The sequence below is a fragment of the Cydia strobilella genome, chromosome 13 (assembly GCF_947568885.1).
Source record: "Cydia strobilella chromosome 13, ilCydStro3.1, whole genome shotgun sequence".
NCBI lineage: Eukaryota > Metazoa > Arthropoda > Insecta > Lepidoptera > Tortricidae > Cydia > Cydia strobilella.
The window spans coordinates 11,522,051-11,546,323 of NC_086053.1; the positions used below are offsets into that span (position 1 = coordinate 11,522,051).

The following is a 24,273-nucleotide window of genomic DNA, read 5'->3' on the forward strand; positions in this document are numbered from 1 at the left end:
TGCGGTTTCTTTAGGCATGTCAACGGCTGGGAATCGAACCGGAACGTTTGACGGCGCGTCTTGCCTCTTGTTTTACACATTTGAGATAATTTATACTTGCGCACTATGTCGTGTTATGCTAGTTTTCATAGCGGTAAAAGTGTTTTGGGTTAGTAGGTACTACTTATTTGCTAAATGGTTTAACGACAGATGTGTTATACTTCGAAGCGAAGTATGGCTATTTTACCTGCCATTTCATAACTTCATAATCGTCAGACATGCGTTTTGCGTAGGCAAAACAAAACTACTCAAAAAGTATGAAAACGGTACACTGCATGGAAAATTCCAATTGCTTTTCAGAGTATTCGCAGGTACTATAGATTTAATGAAATCACGTGTTCACAAGGTTCGCGTGAACAACAACAACAACAACTATGGTAGTTGTTGTCGAATTAGTTGTTAAGGCTAATGTTCAGAATCATTTAGAATCATTTATTCATCAATCATCAGATTTATTCATCAGATGTAACTTATGCGCATTAGTAGATTAGTAACAGAAAAATTACCAAAGTAAGTACAGACAGTTCACTGCTTAGATCTAAATAGGCTGCTTAGGTATAGGTACGTAAATTAGTAGGGCAAAGTAAAGGGTACTGCGGAGTGACACAAGATGGGCGTAATAGAACGCGGGCCAGGCGCAAATTTCGTCAGTCATCGCATTCCGGGCGATAACTCGTAAAGTGGTTAAGGAATATGTATAATGAAGCCCCGTGGACATCAGCTGCCGCTCCGTTGGTTGTAATGAGTACAAGAGATTTATCGCGTGTGATGGCATTAGACTTAATTTAAGCAAGCAGTATGGGCTTCTGGTCTCACTCACGTAAATGCTGGATTTGAAATGTAATTGCATAGGTAAAGAAACAGAGTGCTTACTTAAATACATATTAATTTTCACTCTAAGGTTCACAATGAAATGAAATAATTCAATTTCCTCCTAGTACCTAAGTTTAAACAGTTCCAGGAGCTCCCCTGAGATTAAAACTTTGGAGATTAGAGACGCAGCAAGTTGCAGGAATATTTGCATACGGAATGCACTATCCTAAGCTAAATTTATGCCAGATGCTAGTCTCGTCTGCCTTCAGACGTATTTGTACGTACATGTATGTATACATACATAAATGCGCATTTTCCCGGTTTCATTACACCTGCTGCATAAATAGATGCCTAATATTTATTGCGGTTAACATTAAATTACTCTGTGTGCTTTCATATATTTCTTAGGAAACATATTCAGCTGGGTTCTACGACCCACAATACGAGAACAGGAAGCTTGCTTGCTTGATTAATGTTGTTAGCTTTTACTTCACGGGCATACGGCGACGAGCGAAGCGAGGATGTTAGTTATCTTTTTACGACACAGCCGACGTGCTACTATAGAAGTAGAATTGATAATGATGGTGTTAAAAATCGAAATTTTTTCGTACGCATGCATATTTGACAAATTTTTACTGAATCTGGTGCACAGTCAAATGTCTGAACTTTCTATAGCATCCAATTGCGGCATGTTATTGATAAGTTTAACAAACGTTTGCGTTTGTGTGTCAAAGCTAAAGGATAACATTTTGAAGATAGATAATGCGTTTTGTTTTAGTTAAGTGAGTGTATTGTAGCTTTAATTTTTATGATATTTAGTAAAAAACGTGTAAGTAAGAAAAATAGCCCTAAAATGTTTTTACCAACGTATTTAGGGCCACCCTAATCAACAATGATTGCAATACAATTCCTATAATCCTGTATAAATTTGCCGTTGCAATTTACCCAATCTCATTCTGCTTATTTAAGTCACCCTACAAAGTGGTTTAACTTCGATATGAATACAAAAGACAATGATACGATTCCATTAGAAATACAATGCCGTTTCGAAGTTTTAATCGGGCGGATACGGGGCCGGGTTCCCGTGGCTTACCTTTCGACTCCACCCGCCAATATAATTTGATCTACTTGTACGCGTACTTACGAATCATGAAAATAGCCCGAAATCACAACAAAGCTCTTCAATAAATTATATAAACGAGCCGCTGTTGCTGCTGTTTTATAAAGATTATGCTGTGCTCAAATAATGATATGAAGAAGTATACCATTTTAGGCCAAAGGGATGAGGCATGCTCATGATATAAGAAGCCGACATCATCGCTCAATGACGAAGGCCTTTGTTCCTCAATAAAGATTTAAAAAATATTAGGGCACCTTCTAGATGGTCCGATATAGTCAAGAACCCTGTCGCCGCAGCCCATGGTTCTAAGACGTAGACAGAGGAGCCATACTTGTTCACAATCTTTAGCGAAGCACAAGGAAAAGGAGATTTCGAGGAACTTATACTGGTTAAAAAAAGGCCTTATAAAGCGATGATAACAACGACCCTGATAAGAGGAAGGATACAACTTGTTCTCACCTCGTGTGAAGCTCCATTGTATTCACGTACACTCGTACAGTCGCCATCAGATATATCGGAGCACCCGAGGGGCTCAAAATATCTGAACATTCTGAACACGCACTCTAACGCCTTGAAAATAGAGGCGTGTTCAGATGTTTGTGAGAACCTTGGCCGCTCCGATATATCTGATGTCGACTGTACAGTCGTTGTCAAAAGTAACGAATGTAGGTTTTGTTGTTATGCCCTGGAGTGTAACGCACCGCTCGGAACCTTGAAAGAATAAGACACAGTTACCACTTAATAAAACAGCTAGAAAATTTGTTAACCTTATTTCTTAATGACAGCTTAAAAAGCAACTTTTGACGACCGGTCGGGCCTACTGAGTAATAGTGACCCCGCCTGTGAAGCATGATGCTCGATGGTCCTGGGTTCGAATCCCGGTAAGGACATATATTTGTGTGATGAGCACAGATAATCGTTCCTGGGTCATGGGTGTTTTCTATGTATTTAAGTATTTATATATTATATATATCGTTGACTGAGTACCCATAACACAAGCCTCCTTGGGCTTACCGTGGGACTTAGTCACTCCGTGTAAGAATGTCCTATAATATATATTAAAAAAAAAAAAAAAAAAAACACCCTATTAAACCAGTTATAATTTCAACAAATTGATCACATTTCAATACCATTGGCAACCTTGCACAGATGTATACGTAGGTACGAGCGAAATGCACTTCAGTTGAAATTGAATTGAAATCAATTTGTAAAGATTCTATCACACTGGAAATAAATTTAATTCTTATAGGGATTTGTCATGGTTCATTCATGATCATAAAGGTTTGCTCTCGACTAAAATACGTCACTTTCATGGAAGTCTATAATTGCCCAGTCTGGACAGTTTTATTTAATTCAAAGATGCCCATAAATCTTACTTTTTCTAGCCGGGAAGGACGATATCGTCCAAGCAATTAAAGTAAAAAAGTAATACTAATAGATCTCGATAAAATCTATTACTATCTGAGAGGAGTTTTTTTTTTTAAATAGTGCAGTCGATAAATCTGTTTCGGTTAAGCTACAATCGGCAGGGTAACCTGTCCTAACTTTGGCCAGTCTCCCACCCATAACATCTATTTTTGACCGATATTAGGCGGGTGGCTGAAATTAGGCAGGTTACCCTAGCTCTCAATTTCTATTTATGGTTGCCCAAGCCAGTTCTGTTTTACATACGTTCTAAGGATATAAATAAGGTCTCATTCGGACGCCATACAAATGTCGCCCCTGACGTTTTAACGTAACGAATGGTTAACCACTCCCGTGTTAAATCCCTGCTTAAAGTGTCCGTTACTTATTGCTTAAAAAACATATTGTTTTAATTGAAACTTTATTTTCAAGTGTTTAGAGTCTAATGTTAGTTTGGTTTCAGCGCAGTATTATGTACATTCGGGTAGAACCGGCGTTGAAATTATTTATTCCCTTTATATATTCGGCATCCATTTTAGAAGCGTCGCCACAATATATTATCCAAGTAAAATGTATCTGCCGGTATACCGTGCTTTGGGTGAAAGTATAATGTAGGATCTTGAGAATTCCGTGCTAATGTATTTTAGAGAATGAAGATATCACTTTGCAGGCAGAAACACTGCTTTAAAATCATTATTCCGCTGTCGTAATATTTCAGGGGCGGATTCTCGGTTCATAAATCAAGCTCCATCTCGATTGTGTGATTCCATTGAGCTTAAGCCGAGATTCCGGCGATCTCGGAATCGAAATCAATATAATTTCTGCAATATCCTGTGGCTGTGATGTGAATATCTTATTATTCCTTTATAATTCTCTATGTTCCATTTTTCACTTAGAACATGCTAAATAAGACAAAATCGTAAGAATTTGGTTCTAAACAGGAAAAATCCATTACATAATTAGGTAATTTTGCGTATAAGTGCGGTGCGTGCGTACCACGGGCAGCGATTTATAACAGTCCATATTCACTTTGAGTATACTTTATTCATCAAAACCTTGAATTTGGTTCGCAAATAGTAGAAATCCTTTTCAAGAAGTCGGTTACCAATTATCCATAAAAGAGACAGTGTTGCGTTTTTGTCTCAGTCATCATCATCATCATCATCATAATACAAGCCAATGAGGGAACATTTTTAGTGTCATGGGCAGAATCTAGTTTAGCATTGGTTAATAGTCCCAATAATGGCCAAACTACTCAGTTCTGTCTCATCCTCATACTAGTTACCTAACAATACAACATACACCCTGAACCCTGAACCTTCACCAATGTATTGGTCCTTTTTTTTACCGTGTATGTCATGTACTAACATTTAATGTTTGACTTTGTACTGGCTTTCGCTATTTCGAGTCACACGATACTTGATATTTATCGAAATATCACTAAATAATCGATGTAAATGTCACGTGATGTCAAAAACAACCCTGAATGTTTCGGCGTACAAAGTTGTTGTCACATCGACCAGTTCGCATCACACGAAGAAAATAAAACCAAAATATATCTAACTAAACTCCTTTTTCACCAATAAAAATAAACAAATCAGTGTACTCGAATAAATCAAACGCTTCCATATGCATTAGTTTTCCGCAAAAACGTCAATTCGACGCAGGTTTGGGATAAGGAACTCCCCAACGATTGGGAAACCAATTTCCCGTGCGATTGTACCTAACACAGATCAGTCATCCATTAGATAGAACTTAATAACCTACTAAGTTCTGAGTTCCTTTTAAAAGAACAAATTCAAATAGAATTTTGTATAACTAGTAAAAGCACATAAGACTAGCCGCCTAGTCGCCATAATGGAATAAAAGAACTAAATTACGAACTATAATGGAATAAAAGAAGGTTCTAAGTTCAAAACTGAAAAAAAAAAGACTGGGACTTAGTAGGATATAAGGCGACTCATAGGTAAGTGACTGGTTGGGCATATCTGCCACCACGAGTCTTTTGTTAACTTTTTGATTAAAATGATTATGAAGTAAACTTCTAAGACACACGACTTGATTCGCCGCTGTACATATAAAAAAAAAAACAAGTGAACGTTCATTTCTGTGTCATTATTCCTGGTAATAAAGCCGTGTGGACATGGAATGAATGAAGAATGAAACATTCACTCAAGTGAATATTTATTCGAGTAAACCGTTTGATATCACCTTTAAATAACACCACGAGTAAAAGCTTCAAAACGCGGAAACCATAGGAGGTTAATCTGTGGTACCTACTCAGCATAAAGCCCTTCACGCCGTAGTACAGTCACGTAGAATGAGTCAGACTGTTGCTATACTTATAAATGATAGCACTAGTCTATGGGTAATATAAATCTTCAAAGCGGCTGAAGCTTAAAATACAGTCAGTTTAAGTTTAGTTTTAAAAACTTGGTCACTTTTATGACTGAGGGTAACGTATTCTAAATAGTTGGTCCCATGACGCTGAGTGACCGTCGTGATTTGGCGAGTCGGCGCCTCGGGGCAAGTAGCCAGGGTCGTCGCTCACTACTAGAACGTTTATAGTTCTGTATGTTTCGCCTAACGTACATACACGCGTCCAGTATGTATACACAGGGTAGGGTAAGGATTTTATGTTTCCTAAACAACTGTTGTGCCGGATGGTCCACCGGCTTTCCATCAATTACACGAATAGCGCGTTTTTGCATTTTGAACGCTCTGTCCCTGTCAGCAGCGGTAGCCCACAGTTCCACTCCCTGAACTTAAATCGAGTGAACAACACCATAGTAAGCTATCTTTAGGTGATAATACATAACGTAACACATGCCATGTAACTAGGAAACATTTATGCGCTTGAACTTCTTCGAACAATGATGATAAAATTGACTATAAAATCAGACCCTTATTTTTGTTAAAGTAATTCATAATTATAGCGATGTGTTAGCCGATTCATTAGGTCCGTCCGATAAATCGGATCGACCCAGATCGTGTTATACGAGTACATGTAATCTATAGATGGCAGGCTTACGGCTAGAATGGGGTTTATTCGTTTTATTGCACTTTTTATTGGCGACAAGTCCGAGTGTTATTGTGATGTATATAATATTTTACTCATTACTTATGATAAGTTCTTAATTTATTTTTAAATTTAATTTGTAAGTGTTGTGTATATGGTATATGGACAGTTGTCTGAAATAAACGCATTCATTCATTACTTAGAAAAATGTGTTAAGGAAACTCAATGTGATTCGGGATTTCGGAATTCTGGTATTCATGCCCTACTAAATACTAGTAAGTACCCACCCTACACAAGTACACATAAGTATACCTAACTAAAACCTTTTGAGCAGTTTATATAAAATTTGTAACGATATATCAATATAACAGCTCAACGGCTGTAATTTCATCCAAGCTTTTTGGAATCAACGGGCAAGCTTTTTTGTGTAAAAACAAAACAATACCGCCAAAGCCATAACATTAACCACACCGCTACGCTTTGTAAACCATTCTCAACTTTCTGATCCTCGTAACAAAGCTCAAAAAACTATAACCGCATATCCGAAGGATATTAAATGTAACGTAGTAATAGGCATTTCGGAATCCAAATTGGTTTAGAAGCAGGAAGTGAAGCTAATCTATGATCGATCCTTGGGGTACCCCGAACTCCTAAACCTAATCGCGATCGCTCTGCCCCTCTCTAACTCCCAATTAAACAGTATCGGATGAAAGGAACGGCGATATCTTGCTTTTATTTTGAAGTTTTGAGTGTAGAGGATCGAATTAATGTCTATGGGCACCCCGGGCGGTAATCGGCCACTAATACGCATTTAATTTTAGTCTACATACCTATCATCGCTGTACTAAGTTTTGGAATTAATTTCGATGTGGAATCCTAACTGTCTACTGCTCGCCACTCGCCCAGGGGACTGACTGACAGTATCAAAATTGATGGTGATTGAGAATAGATCGATTTACGATAAACCTATGATTACAAATACTCTTTATGTTTAGGTTTTCCGAAATTTATTAGATTAAATAAATAAAAAATAAGTTATTAAGTATGTAAGTCATTTCCAAACCAATTTTTAAGGTTGATAATATTTATATATTAGCATCGAGCTGGGCTGATGATATAAGTGGTAGATGGCCATAAAACTAGAATAAATGTATGCTCAGGGGTTGAATAGAAAAGTAGGTACCAATGCAGTCGGCAATTTGAGCAGATTTTTTACAAATGTAGAAACTGACAGTTTTATTGTAATGTTAATTAAAAACCGTAGGTTGCAAATTGCGTTGCAGACCCATCCACACATTGACAGACCTCCTGCTCCTCCGTCGTTCCCTCATTACTGAGGATCGTGACTCCTTCGAAGAAGTTTCGAAATGGCTTCTGTCCTCTGCCTCGTGGAGAGCCGTGCTGGCTGACATCTCCAGGCTTGACGCCACCTGCTCCAGGCTTGACAGACATAGTTGAGACAAAAAACACTCATAATTTAGTCATTCATTAGCAAACCAATTAGCCATATTACCTAATCATATTTTTACGCATACGACAATAAAATATGATTAAATTAGGTACGCAAATAAATAGTTTGTACTGAATCACGTAAGTTCAGATTAAATTGGTATGTAAATTTACATTTCTAATACTAGAAATTTCCATACGATGAACTCATACTGGTAGCTATTTCAATTCAACTTATATTCAGCTAAGACAACTTGGTTAACGAAATGGGATCGCATTGAGTTACATTATTTGCTATGGCTTGCTATGACTATTCTTTTTAACAAATAGAAATTAAAAACTGAAATAGAAATTGTTCAACAAAGGAGGAATACAATTGATATAAAAAACTTATAATTTCATAAAAGTAGGCAGCGGCGTTATTGCTAACAAGCGATCTGTTCCAGACGACCTCTTAGTTTTTTTTTAATATAGTTTAAAGAAGTAAATGAATTTGTATACACATATTCCTGATTGATCTGTCTCTATTAATATGAGTTTTAGTTCTGTAACAATTTTATTAACCATGCTTCAGTTGCCATCCGGACGTGGCTCGAGCGAAAATTAGAACTCTGGCTGTTATGCTGCAAAGTCGCCAGATGTTCACAAATATATCTGAACACGCCTCTATTATCAAAGCGCAGGTGTTAGAGTGCGTGTTCAAATATTTTTGACCACCTCAGCCGCTCCAATATATCTGATGGCGACTGTATACACGGTGGCTAAAAAAAGTTGCTCAGTATAATCCCAAAACCTCCCTGGCAACGGGAATGCACTTATTACTAGCAAACTGAATGTTTATGTTCTTTAAGATTTTGTAATAAATTTTTATGAAAATCGTTATATCGTGTACGTGTATTGGTTACAGTAGTAGGTCTCGATTTGCTTCTTACTCTTGTAAGCCCTGCAGGACTGCAAGGTCTGCAAGCAAGAGAGTTTAAGAGCCAACAGGAGCCGAGACCAAACTCAATTTTGAGATTTGAAAGAGAATATCGTCGTCGCGCTGACGGGGGCGGTACCGCGTACCGAGGGACTATCCCAGTGTGTGTGGTGCACGCACACCGACGCGCACGTTATTTGCGCTCCTCGCCGGCCTCACGCCGCTCGCGTTTTTAGTAACTAAATTCAATATCCTTCTACAACCTGCAATCTAATTAACATTTCGAGTTACAGAATAGTAAAAAAACATAACATAACATGGACATACAAGAAAACATTGTTGTATAAAAACATACAAGATAACGGCTGTTAAATTAATCCAATTAAATATTTTTAAATATGATAAACAAAAATATTAAATTATAGTCGTGAGTATTTTAAAAGTAAAACTCCCTTATACCTTGATTTTAAACAAAATATTTTACTTATAACTTACTTGGTTCGTATGAATTAGTGACATACCTAATTAAAAAAGAAAGCTATAACTCCCGCGGGAACAATATAGGCCTTTTCCCTTCAGTACACCTGCATGAAATAAGATCTTTTCGAGCAAGCGTCTTGAAAAACAAATTTGCCGCTCTCCGGCTCCGTTGAATAGAAAAAAAGAAAGCCTCAGGTTAGATAAAATTATCATAATAAAGAAACATGTGACATGTGATATTTCTTACTTTGATGTAATTATACAGTTTTATTGATGGTCCGTTTTTTTATTTATGTGTCAGATTTTGATAAAAATAGGTATAAATTGAAGAGCTCCTAATTCTGATCGGAATAAATATGAAACTCAATAAATAAATAAATAATAATAAATATTAAATCAATATTATAGGACATTCTTACACAGATTGACTAAGTCCCACGGTAAGCCCAAGGAGGCTTGTGTTATGGGTACTCAGACAACGATATACATAATATATAAATACTTAAATACAAATAGAAAACACCCATGACTCAGGAACAAATATCTGTGCTCATCATATCATATCATCGAACCCAGGACCATCGGCTTCACAGGCAGGGTCACTACCTCCTAGGCCAGACGACCGGTCGTCGCCCAATATTTTGGGACAATAGTCTAGTCTACAAAAGGTTCAAGGTGGTGAAAAAAATAGTGTAAGCTGTTCGCATAAAAAAACCGCAAATCGATGTACAGGTTAGCCGTTTGGTACACGTATATACTAGTCAAAACAAAAATTTTGACCCGCAGTTCCTAAAAAAAAATTCCCTTAGGAGGGGAGTGCTGTAACCTTTTTTTGTATAAAAAAAAACTTTTTTTTTAAACCTATCGTATACTTCTCATCTATCATACGAAAGGGCTTTTTGAAGCGATTCTGAAAATATACCACATCATTGCATTTTAGCCATTTTTAGGGTTCCGTAGCCAAATGGCAAAAAACGGAACCCTTATGGATTCGTCATGTCTGTCTGTCTGTCGTCCGTCCGTATGTCACAGCCACTTCTTTCCGAAACTATAAGAACTGTTGAAACTTGGTAAGTAGATGTATTCTGTGAACCGCATTAAGATTTTCACTCAAAAATAGGAAAAAAAAATTTTAGGGGTTCCCCATACTTAGAACTGAAACCCAAAAAATTTTTTTTTTCATCAAACCCATACGTGTGTGGTATCTATGGATAGGTCTTCAAAAATGATATTGAGGTTTCTCATATATTTTTTTTCTAAACTGAATAGTTTGCGCGAGACCGAGAGACACTTCCAAAGTGGTAAAATGTGTAACCCCCCTCTAACTTCTAAAATAAGAGAATGATAAAACTGAAAAAATATATGATGTACATTACCTTGCCAACTTTTACCGAGAACTGGTTTGAACGAGATCTAGTTAGTAGTTTTTTTTTAATACGTTATAAATCGTAAACCGCAATTTACCTTTCACTCACGTTTCACATAAAAATACATTGTTTAAATTGTGTAATGTACGGAACCCTCGGTGCCCGATTCCGATTCGCACTTGGCCGGTTTTTTCTTAAATTGAAAGAAAAATAATTTTCAAAACATACCAAGTTTGGGCTCCTCCAGATACGATATGGCTGATTTTTTTTGTACAAATGATACGTGATATCCTTATATGTAACCCCAAAAAAGCAATAAAAAATTTATTTAGTTTTTTTTTTTTCAATACAAAGTGACACAGTTCTACTTAACTCTTTAACTTGACCCCAAACTTGGTGTGTTTTGAAAATTCTATTTGTTTTAATTTACAAAAAAATGGCTAAAATGTAATGATGTGGTATAATTTTAGAATCGCCTCAAAAAGCCCTTTCGTATGATACCACACACGATAGGTTTTTGGAAAAAAAATATGTTTTTTTTTTCATACAAAAAAAATGTTTCAGCATACCCCTCCTAAGGGATTTTTTTTAGAAACTGCGGGTCAAAAATTTTGTTTTGACCTCTTAGTATGCGTGTGCCAAACGGCTAACCTGTACATCGATTTGCGGTTTTTCTTTGAAATTGGGCTTGTACGGCTGCCACTAATAGAGATACTAACTCCTAAAAATACGTATGATACCTCATTGGATTCAGAATGATGTCTAGAAAAATGTATTCGAAGCGTTTATTCCCACATAAAAAAAGTTCAAAGCTATTAACAAAAAACGGCCAAGTGCGAGTCGGTTCCGTACGATTACGCAAAAAACGGCAAAAAATCCCGTTTGTTGTTTGGGAGCCCCACTTAAAAAAATATTTTATTCTGTTTTTAGTATTTGTTGTTATAGCGGCAACAGAAATACATCATCCGTAAATATTGCAACTTTTTAGCTATCACGGTTCACGAGATACAGCCTGGTGACAGACGGACAGGCAGATTGACAGACAGACAGACAGATATTATTTTAAAGGTATTAAATATTCTTTTAAAAATTAGGAAATAATATGGTGTATTTAAAACATATCATGGAATATACTACGGTTATAAATTGATATTATGTAAAGTAATTTTTTCAACAAGTTAGGCAATTATTAAGTAACCACATTTTTTTCGAACTTTCGTCTGTTGTAAATTAAAAAAAAAAGAAAATAATTGGCGTAAAAAGTATTTCGCCTCGTGGAGCCCCTTTCATGAGATCACGTCACAAAAGTTTTAATAAAATTAATACTTTGTTTAAAATAAATTTTTGAATAATAGTGAAAATTGTAAAATATAAAGCAATATAATAATACGTACTTAGAACTGATACTTTTCTAACTAACTTGTGTGATTAATTTTTAGTGCAAATCACCACAATTTGCTTCTAAAGAGCAAATCTGTGACCAAAAATTATATATAGTTTTAATTTTTCGTTCGTATATTCAGATTTGTGTATGAAAATGTGAAACTATTATTTCTAAAATAAATTATTCGTCCCTAATTTACACAAAATTTATACCAAATTTGATCTCATATCAAGAGATAGGTAGAAATAGAGGCAAACTGGACCGCAGAAGCCGACTTTTCCCCTCCCTTTTTGGGGGGTAGCCAGGACTTAATCTCGTAGCTAGTGCGTCAGCTCAGCTTTGTATGAACCAAGGAATAATAAATAGTGTTAAACGATATCCCCTGAGGCTTATGGTTTATCGATAACTTATCACATCACTAGATTATCGACTTTCAATGTCGACTATTGCCCATCACTTTTCTGTCCGTGTACGTATTTAGAAACTTGACCCCGCCCCTAAAATTAGTGCGATAAGGACAACTGCAGCTTAGGCGAAAAATCCTGCGTAAAAATCTCAAAAATCGAGGTTTCGTACTCGACTGTTTCCTCCTCCAAAACTTAAGCAATCGTAACCAAATTTGGAAATCTAAATGATTATGAAATTGTCTGTGTCGGACTGTTTTGATTTTTTGGCTAATTGATACCAGTTTTGAATACCACGCCTCTCATTGCGGCATAGTCAGTGAGGCCATTTTTGGTCATGTTTGAAGGGCTCTAGCGCCTTAAAAAACAAAAATATCAAAAAAAGCAAAACACACCGACACAGATATTGACAATATTAATCTGTGTTGAAAAAATCATTCCTCTAGCTTCAAAAACCAGGGAGGAAACAGTCGAGTACGTTTGTATGGAGAAATGACCACTCCTGTTGGCTCTATTTCTAAGACTGATACTAATTCTCCATACCTAATACGGCCTAGGTTCGACAATTTGATTAACCCTCTCACGTCCAAATCGGTCTGTTTAAAATTCCTTCAACACTGCAGCATTTTAAATGGACTCTTCATATACATGTGTGTTACCGACACATCCACACGCGCTTTGAATTGGTAACATTTGGATGACACGCACGGAACCGTGAATGATTATAAACGTTACAATGAAACACGTGATTAATTGGTAAACGTTATTCGTGATATCCCTAGTTTTCATTGTTACGCCGGTTTTAACGATTGTTTTTAATTATTTTTATCCGAGATCAATATATTTTATAAGATAAGGGATTTATACATGATTTAATAATATTTGAAGCAAAGAGAAACACCGGTAACTTTTATAAATATTATGCTTTTCTCGAAGTAAACCTTGCGTTTGAAAGGAAGTTATTTATCAAGAAAATGCTATAAGTAAAAATACTGCTTTATTCGCAACAAAGAAATTTTAATTAACTTATCCGTTCCTTTCCTAAATGTTAATAAAACAAGAGACCAATACAAAAACTGCGTCGAACACGAAATTGATTTTCATCTTAACTTTCATTAACGGTAGGGAAAACGATTTAATGGCGGGAATAAAAGTAACAAAAAACGGGCCTTTGTATCCATTAACGCCTTTAAGAGATTTTTTTACATAATATTTTTACAGGTTCTGCTCTTTATTCGCATAATATATTTTTTCCGCTGAATGATTTTTCTGGCAACTTCTTTTTCGTGTAAGTATTACTAAGTATATTATCTTTCCTATAATGTATTGTAAGTACAATTGTCTCAACGTTAACTTGACAAGCCAATCTTGTTAATGTTTATTTTTCTGAGATTAGGTAGTTTGTATTTGTTTAAACCTCGGTTGTGCTGTACCTATAGAGCAGAAATATTCGTTTTCGAAAGAAAGGGAACGAGGTTAGGTAATGTTTTTTTTTATTAATATACATATTATGTTATATTACTAATACACACAATAGTAGCTGCAAGCCTATCGTGATTGAGCTTGTTACTTTGCAAATGAAGAAACAATGACTGTATATTGTTTCAACTACTTTCACATTATCAAAAATACCGCCTTTTACGAACTCTGTAGAATCAAAGACGACTAGGCCATTAATTACCAGCTCATAGTTCAGTGGCTCCGGATTTGCATCGACAAGCGGTTCTATTAGGTAATGCGAAGTGGTTATCTATGTGGCATTTAGTGCCTATTTTACCTTATAAGAAACGAATATGTACTAGTATTTATTAGTGAATTTATGTGGATGTTAGCCGTAAGGCCTATCTTGGTTGTATTTCGAATGGTAAAAGTAGCTGGCCTGGCCTTATTTTAGTTAACCTAGCCTATCATAGCCCAGTTGTGTTCATAGTTAGAGTTAATGGTCACGATTTTTTCATTGGTCATAAATGTATTGCAGGACATTCTTGCACAAAATTAAGACCCACAGTAAGCTCTATATAATTGTGTTATGAGTAAAAAGACGACTATAACAAAATGGTAATATAGAAAACATCCATTGAGGAACAAATATTTGTGTCTACTATACGCCGGGGTACAGGATCTGTATTAACTTGGTAGCGTCACTTATCGACTAGACTAGACTAAACAGGTCGCCAAAGGTTTCTGGTTCCAACCCACTGATCAACCGATCAAGATATAAATACCTCAATAAATCGAATTACTTACTATAAACTATAAAACCCGCTTCGGACACTGCATTTAAACAAGGTGCGTGAGCAAGGTGCATATAGGGGACACCTGCACACCTGCAGCCTTATACAACCAAGTGCTTACCAAACACTTACCTTATATATATATAGTAACATAAAGATATTTTACTTTTTTATAATTTGCCTGATTTTATCGTTTGGTATTTAAAGCCTTTAGAATATAACTAAATATCATATAAATAATAAAATAAGAATAGCCTTTCTAAAAAAACTTAAAAGGCTTTTTTTTTTCAATATATTTATTATTTAAAAAAGAGGTACAGTAATTGTTGCTACTTATCTGCCAAACTGCATAGCAGTTTGTTGGCAGAAAACTTATTCTACCCTTCACCACTGTAAATTAAGTTATTTTATCGTTATACATAGTTATACGTTTTACGGTTTTAAATTTCACTATTAAAACTTACCTGCAGAATTGCTAAGCGTTGTGTTGGTGATGGCATTTTATAGTCAATCTCTCTTTCAAAATCTTAGCGCTTATCCTCGGTGGCATCCTTCGAAGCTTCGGAGTATCAGTCCGCATTCCGACTTTCCGGAAAATATTTTCTGTTTCTAAGGGCAATAAGTCAATTATTATTATTTTATACCCCTTACATACAAAGTACAATATCTTATGCTATGCGTATCCGGAGTTCACTCTTATCACACGCTAACTTGTGATGGCTAGCACACGCGAACTTGTGATGGCTAGCACACGCGAACTTGTGATGGCTAGCACACGCGAACTTGGCTTGCGGTGAAGCGACGCACTTTGATGTTATCGAACGTGCGAGGAATTAAAAAGAAACGCAAGCGTATGTTGACCTGCATCGGGGTTTTTTGTTTTTTAATTATTCAAACAGTGTCACTATCAATTTACTACAATGAGATGTAAATTCGACACAGATATATGAAAAATAAAAAACGGAAAGAAAATATAAAGGGGTAGTCGGATCCTTTTTCTGTATGTTTCTAAGCTTTCATAAACTAGGTAGCATATTTTCGCTGGGTCATCGCGTCATATATCAACACATAAAGTCGACTTTTAAAATTAAAACCATTTCTCGCGAGCAATGTATTCAGTCTTCGATTAATTGGACGAAAAATACTTCATTCGCTAACTAATCTTATCTATCTTCGTACCAATGTAAAAGCATCTGAAAAACGACTACAAAACTTTGTGGAGCTTTAAGTTATTCCCGATCTGAATTCAATGATAAACTAAAGATCGATTTTATTTTATTCACATCGAGAATTCTTGGGTTTACTGTCGATATTTATATCTACTCCCATAATTAAGCCAGAGCGAGAATTTTGAGTATTTAAACATAGTTACAAAGATTTAATCTTTAGCCGTACCTTATTAAGTCAAAGCGAGAATTTTGAGTATTTTTTCAAAAGTTTAATGATCGTTTTATCAACGTCCCAGGTGTAAACTGGGGAATTAAATCAGTTGACAAGGCGAGGTAACGTTTGACTTGTGTTAACGACGATTCGTGAGTCGATGGACCCTATGAAATGAACAGTTTTAAGAACAGTGTTAATTGGTAAGAAAGTAGTAGTTAGTTAATAAAACAATCTCACAAAAATGTAAATGCATGTCACAAGGTTTACGATATGAAAAACGGGTAAAACGCCATTACTTTACATTTAATAATTAAGAATATTATGTATCGTGTCCTCTCTGGTTCACGCTCAGCGATTGTTGCGCTATTTAGGGTTCTAGCTAAATTGGTTGTTCAATACTTACGCTATAGAATTTCCAATTTAGCAAGAACCCTAAATGGCATAACAATTTCATTTCATTTCTCTATCACGCTGCCATTGTAATATATACCTTCTGTAGCTTAATACAAAGTTGGCTTTGCAATGACTGAGTTTCATATGAGGTTTTGTAAATGATTAGTGCCAATAATTAGTAGATGGGTCAAATCAAGCGCTGCCCAAACACTATAATTATTTTATTTATTGAATGGGGAATGTGGACATCCAGCCACAGGGTTGATTGATTTTCATTATATTACTAATTGAGTGTACATGGCTTGAATGGGTTCAATGGTCGATGCAAGCATGTTGAAATGGAATATTGAAGTATGTGGTCTTTGCGTTTGCAGCAAAGTAATGAGATGGATTGTAAATGACGTTGTACTTACTTTGAAAATTGAATTTAAAGTAAGTAGGTAATACAAATAATTTGGTTTTAATTAGTATTTCCTTATACTACTTCTATTCCACCCCCTATTCACCCCCTTAAGTAAATCTCTCCATACGAAATTTCATCTAACTTAGTTCAGCAGTTAAAGCGTGCAGAGTGCAGAGGTAACAGAAAGAATTTCTTATTTATAATATTAGTATGAATTAATAGTAAACTTTCATCTCACGCGAGGAGTCTTTTCTAAAGGGCTTATTTCTCTATGCGGTCTGGACACCATACAAAAATAAGCCCTTTTGAAAAGACACTCCTCATATGTTTGCGTATTCCATTGAAACACGTCTTCAATGATTCTTTAAATCGATATAGTCTCGACTCCAATCCACGGCGATAAATCTTGAAACCAACTCTCATTTGTACCTACATTATGAAAACATCTCGCATTCCCGCGAAGATTACAAATGCCTGATTAGGAGTTAGGACTACCATTTTGCTAACGCGAAACATGTAAGGTTGCCGAAATTACATTCTTTACCAGGTAGCTGTTTCACATACAGAGTATTAAAAGCTTAAATGATAAGGTCATATGAGTGATATTCAACTGGCAGGTTGATAAAGGTAACAGAGGTTCAATTGCATAATAACAGCAGTAGTTAGATAAAAAAAAATAAGGATATATTTTTATTGAGCGCTTTGGATTGTTTCTTTGTAATACGTGATAGATAGATTTTGATGTTGAGATATTGTTGAATTGTCTACTTGTTCTTATAGTAGTAACTACAGTTGCCTGCTTAAATAAAATCCTTAACCCTAAACGCCAACCAACAACGTGGTAAGTATCTTTTGTTTTAGAACGACATAATTGATGACGATTAACTTGTCTAAGATTTCTCATAAAGAAGAGCTATTAAAAGACATACTGTTTTATGACCTTTAATACTGCATTCTTCAACGTACCTATATTACGCTATTCTTTTTATTACAAGTACTAAAACTTGCACAGAAGCATAACGAAGTTGGTCTTTGGACGCAGATATACTTCTTAGAGCACTTTCACACTGTTCTACATCACATTAACACACATTAATATGTAATCCTCCTTGCTTCCTATGTATTCGATTAGATAATTTTGTAGCTAAAAATCGTAGCTCAAGAACAAATTTCACTATTCGTCCAGTCAAAGTATTCAGTCACATATTGGATTTGGATTTCATGTTCTTATACAAAACGATTTTCTAGAAAGCGGTTTCGATTTTATATTATAATTATCGTGACAGGCCAGGCGTCGTCTAACCGCAGCTCCGGGCCACATGCGGGTCTTTTGAGGTATATTAGCGGCTCTTCTGTTTTCCAGAAATCGGCCACTTTAAAAGACTAAATAAGTAAATGCTCTTTGTACTTTTAGTAATTGATTATTTCTATTGATTTTTACTGCTATGAGGGTCCTTAATATCCGCATACCAAATGCAAGACTTGTTTGCGGTAAACCTAACATCGGTGTTTGACGTCGATTTACATGCTTACCTATTGTCCCCCGATTCTCATGCGCAAACCATCAGGCTGATTCTCGAAACTTATTCTTTTGTGTGAACATACAAAGAATTTTAATGTTTCCGCTTGAACTTGCTGTTACACAATAGAATTGCGTAACGTTTTGATCCCATTTTGATCGTTTTTCTCAAGAAGCCGCAAAATCTAGGATTTATGAAGGTGCGGTTAAGGTCGTAAAAATGAGTGGATTGTCTAAGGTCCAGACTAGTTTTATGCTTATTACATCCAATTTTACCCACGATTTATCGTAAAAAAAACAACTTTTTAGGTATTTAAATGAATTTGAATATTTTTTATAAGAAAAATCTTTTTCTACCTTAAATTAATGGAATTAATTTCAAACCGCCATGTCTCTCGTATTTATCTTTTATCTATAACCTCATTACACTAATTGTTTCATGCCACCTACCTACAACTTAATTAAGATCAATTAATCTCACGTTTTAAGGGTTTCCTCGACAATTATGGAATCACCTGTAGACATCTGTATTTTACAGAGATTTCTTCAAAGCTGAGATTAATAAAAAATTACATACATTTAGGTATAAAATCTTAACTGTTGAGTTATAAAAGAGGGCATCTTTATTGAAAAACGTACGTCAAACGTCTTAATATGCCGTGCCTAACGCTTCTCACGTCACGTCAAACGTAAGTGACTCATAGTCCCCACAAGCCTCCAAAATATTTGTGAACAAATTAGGGTCTTGAAGTGTACCTAACACTTCAAGACCCAAAAGCTCAGCATATAAACCTTAAAATACCTAGTTGGACAGTATAAAATACCTACAACAGTCTGGTTTAGCATAGAGATTCTTTTATATTTTACATATATTTAATTTACATAAAACTGTTGAGGTTAAAAAAATAAAAATTATTACAGGCCGTTACAATACTTAGTTAGATCCTAGGTGTTTTTCGTCTCATGCCGGGCCTAGTGTTACTCTCGTTAAACCTTCCAAAATATTAGTACACAAGTTCACCCGCCAACCCAGGCACAGGCTACCATTAATCTTAATAGTTGTGCAGTATGAAATACCTACAACCTACAACAACAAACTGGTTTAGCAGAGATTCGCAGATTTACGCCTCACGTCCGTTCCCACGATTCAATGCCGATCTTTTTATATCATATCCTTCGTAATTTAAGATTATATACCAGTTTAACAGAACTATCTACGTAATTGTCTGCTATTGTCTAATTGGTTATCCTTATTGGTTGAGTTTGATTTATTAAACTGGTGATTGCCAGGTGACTTCGATGTTTTAGTCTTCTATACTAAGTTAACTAAATGTTTTTATTTACACGGTAGCGGTAGCTCAGTTAGTAGAGCGGCGGACTGGTAGCCTGGAGTCGCGAGACCGAGTCTCGCCCGAGACAGTGAAATCTCAAAGCTTTAAGGCTCCAGCAATATTTTTCCAGTTTTTAAACCAAACTATCAATTAGAAAAGGAAACGAGGGCTCCATAGTTTAATAGTTCGTAAGTTCCTTATCACAAAGCTACGGAAAACCACTGAACTATTTGCCCTTTCCTATCTGTTCCTATGCCAATTGATTGCATTGGAAGTTTCCAAACCGATAACCACATGGCTCTTGGTTGTTTAAAATGCTATTTACTACCATTTTAAGGGAGAACAGTAAGCAGAAAGGATGGGCGAAAATTAGGTTGACTTGACACTTTTCGATATCGATATTGCTGCGCGGTTTTTTTTTTTCTAAGATGATCCTCCTGTCAGTCGTTAAAATACTGCTATATATTTATTCAATTGGAAATCTATGTAGCTACCCAGAATAAAACATAAAAAATTACACTAATTTTAGACAGTTAAGGACCAGCTATACTGAATCATAGTAAGATCTTGAATATTTATTTTAATCACCCTTGTGGCTGATCCCTTGCTGTTTATAACAGGATCCCCATTCTATTTTGCTACACGGCCGATGTCTATTAAAAACTCGTATCACTCATCGCTTACCCATTAGTTAAACATAACATGACTATTTTAAGAGCCAGCGAGGAGAGATATTCTTAAAACTCTTCCCATTTTATTTATTTGTATAAAAGATTCGTAAATAGTTTACGGATAAGACAAATAATTATATTTCCGTGATTAAAAATCTATAGTTCTAAATGAACCTAAAAAACTTTATATATTATTATTGTTGACTAAATAGCTTAATGACCGCGAATTCGTCTGCGCGGAATGGTGATCATGATTGATAAAAACCTATCCTACGTCCTTCTCCGGTAGGTACTCGCACTATCTTTATACCAAATTTCATCTAAATCGGTTCACAGTGGAATAAGCCTGAAGAGGTATCAGACAGACAAAGTTACTTTCTAATTTCGCACCGCAGAAAAGTAAGACTACGACGATAATAAATACCCTGTCAGCCCTATTGAAACATGCATTTCGGTCTTAGCATTACTACTGAATGCTATATTCTTAGTCTGAGGTCTATAGATATCGAACAGAAGGTCGACAACCGATTGAAACGACAAAGGGCAAGATAAAATTCTTCACCCCAACTGACATTTGGTATCATTACAAACGCCAGGTGCCCGACATGTGGCACGTGCTCAGACATCTGCTGGCAAAAAAAATACCTTTATCTTTATTGCACACTTGCACATCTGCCTATTTCAATATCATCTGCCGCTACCGAAGGTATAGCTTTTTATCTAAGCGATTCGAATACAAAAAGGATGGAGGTCGGTTTGGGATAATTTCTTCGATACCCAAATCACGGATTAGTTAACTTCACCCACGTATTTTACTTAACATATTTTAAGAAAATCATTTTTTAGACCACGTCGGCGGCAAACAAGTATACAGCCTGCCTCATGGTAAGCGGTCACCGTAGCCTATAGACGCCTGTGTTACATGCGCTTAAGAGGATACATTAGTGTTAATTTTTCCATACAAACGTTCTCGACATTTTGCTCACTGGATTTTAGCCCAAGATGAATATTTTTATATATGAGTTCAATAGTACCTGTATCTGTGTCTGTACGTTTTGCTTTTTTTGATATTCTTATTTTTATAAGAACTAGGTTACTTAGCAGCGCTAAAAACGGCCAAATAAATGTGCCGTAAACAGACGCCTAGCATACAAAATCGGCAACAATAAACGCAAAAATCAAAACGGTCAGACACAGATACTCGTAATTTCTTTAAACTAAAAAGTTTTGGAACTAAAATGTCGTGAACGAAACCTCGATTATTTACTGAGATTTTTTCGCAGCATTTCTCCCCTAAGCTGCAGTTGTCTTTATCGCACTTATCTTAGGAGCCGTCCCCGTCAGCGCTACATAGATATTTACCTAAAAATTTTAAATCTGAGGGGCTCAGGCGGCTCAGCTGATATATCCTCTTAAGATAGTCTACTACTTTTGAAGAAAATTTTTGAACTTATGTAATGGGCTACAGTATGGGGTTCTTCAAAAAACGAGTGTACAGGTTTTTGCTAAGTGTACATAGGCTTAAGGGGGTGTACATAGGCTTAGGGGGTGAGAGTGAAAGCGCATGTAACATCTCTAGAGTTGCAGGCATCCACAGGCTACGGTGTAGTTGTTTGCCACAGACGAGACTCGTACGTAAGTGTGACAGGGAGGCAACACCACAGAATAACTAATAGTACTACCGGCAACACGTCGAACGTGGTTCGTGGTAGGCCCTCGGTTTCTTCCCTGAAATCAAAAGTAAACGAACATTATTCAGGGCAGGGCCCTAAAATCATACACACTTATGGCATATCGTGGACCAGGGGCTCGTTTATCAAAAGCTTGTAGCTTGTAATACAAGTGGAAGTCCCTTTCTAACAAAAGCTGTCAAAAAGTGACATCCGCTTGTATTACAATTTACAAGTATTTGAGAAACGGGCCCCAGGCCATGATTCGGGACCGTGTTTTTTCGCGCGTAGCTTATCTTCTGTATTAAGTAATCTGCTTCCAGATGCTTTGCTTTTATTACTTGCGGGTCCAAAATGTTCTGTTCAGACTCGTCTCTGAAACTTTTGTTTGCTTCTCGATCAATTGCGGACGCTTAATCGACGTTTCCGTATCTTTTATTGAGTTTCTTAATACAAATATACTTGGAGCAGAAATAAAATTCTGTTTTTCTTTTATCCCGTTTTGCCAATAGGTGGTCGGATGTTTTATAAATATTAAAGTATCCTTTAACTAAGTTTGGAATTTAATATTACTTTTGAAGGCACAAATCTTAAGTTGGAGTCGGGGGATTAGAGATAGGGCAAGTAAATGGTGTGGACGTCCTTCGAGCTGCCCGTTTTTCTTGTGGAATAGTCATTTTAACTTTCGGGACGTGCAAGTGCCGTAAATTATGCTTTAATGCTCGTATTTCAAGTGAAGTACAGTGTTAATAATATATTTCTTTAATGACGTGCTTTTTAGGGTTCCGTACCCAAAGGGTGAAAACGGGACCCTATTACTAAGACTCCGCTGTCCGTTTGTCACCAGGCTGTATCTCATGAACCGTGATAGCTAGACAGTTGAAATTTTCACAGATGATGTATTTCTGTTGCCGCTATAACAACAAATACTAAAAAGTACGGAACCCTCGGTGCGCGAGTCCGACTCGCACTTGGCCGGTTTTTACAAACATGCGTGCATACACCACCAAAATCTTGTTTTTTTTTTCTTATCATGTTTCTAGTAAAGTAACTGATTTATTTATTTTTGATTCCCTAGCAAATATTTATAAATACAATATGAATCTGAAATTAACTAGCTTAAAATTCGAGACTGAACACTAATTAATTATTTTAGCGCCTAAGCTTATTAAATAGAGTTAATATAATTATGTTTTTATCCCTTTCTTACAAAAACATAAGTCAAAATGACAAATAAAGACAAAAGATTCATAGCTAATTGAAGCTTGTAGCGCATTTATGAATTATATTACCTATACTTGTGAGCTGTTAATCATTTTAAGGCTGTGATTTTACGTTAGCCAAAATTTATAAGTTTCATGTTCTAATGTCGTCTTGAAATGCGGTTGTTAATATTGACCTTGGAGTCGGGAGCACTTATTTACTTTTAGAATGGAGATCGAGAGTAATTAAACATCGAAGAGTTTCTTTATTGAATCAATAAACAAATCATTTTAAGAGATGTCATCTGACAGTCAATCAGCGTTTGAGTGTTGTTTATGTAGTTAAGGTTTAAAAGAGAGAATACAATTATGCCTAGTTAAGTGATACCGTGGTTTTATGTTTAGATTAACTTAAGTACATTTGGCAATAGATTTATATATCGTTTTATCTCAGAACGAAAAAGAGCGTCATACGTTAGGTATGTTTTAACGTTGTGGACATCCATACTATCCATATATCCATATATATCCATATATATATATATATAATATATATAATATTATAAATGCGAAAGTCTGTCTGTCTGTCTGTCTGTGTGTGTGTTACCTCTTCACGCTTAAACCGCTGAACCGATTTAGTTGAAATTTGGTATACACATAGCTTAAGTCCCGGGGAAGGACAAAGGATACTTTTTATCCCAGAACTCACCCCTCAAGGGGGTGAAAAGGGGGGTGGAAATTTGTATGGGGAACCAATAACCGCTGAACCGATTTAGATGAAACTTGGTATGGGGATAGTTTGACCACAGCTCAATGATATAGAATAACTTTTATCTCCGAAATCATCCCTTAAGGGTGTAAAAAATAGGGTGGAAATGTATAGTCTGGACCAATTTGGGGGTGAAAAAGGATGGATTAAAAAGCAGATTTGTTTAAGAATTAAGGTACCCAAATTATTAATTCCACGCAGACGAAGTCGCGGGCAAAAGCTAGTAAGGGTTATAAAAATAAATTAGCTACCCTACGTTATTGCACATTCATATTCGGAGTTCACGCCAAAAAAACTGCT

General features: G+C 36.0%; 1 protein-coding gene across 1 annotated transcript in view; it reads left to right on the forward strand.

Moving 5' to 3' along the window:
• Nucleotides 1-24,273, forward strand: part of LOC134746785 (MOXD1 homolog 1-like) — a 75,637-nt gene that overhangs the window by 37,125 nt on the left and 14,239 nt on the right. The window lies entirely within an intron of this gene.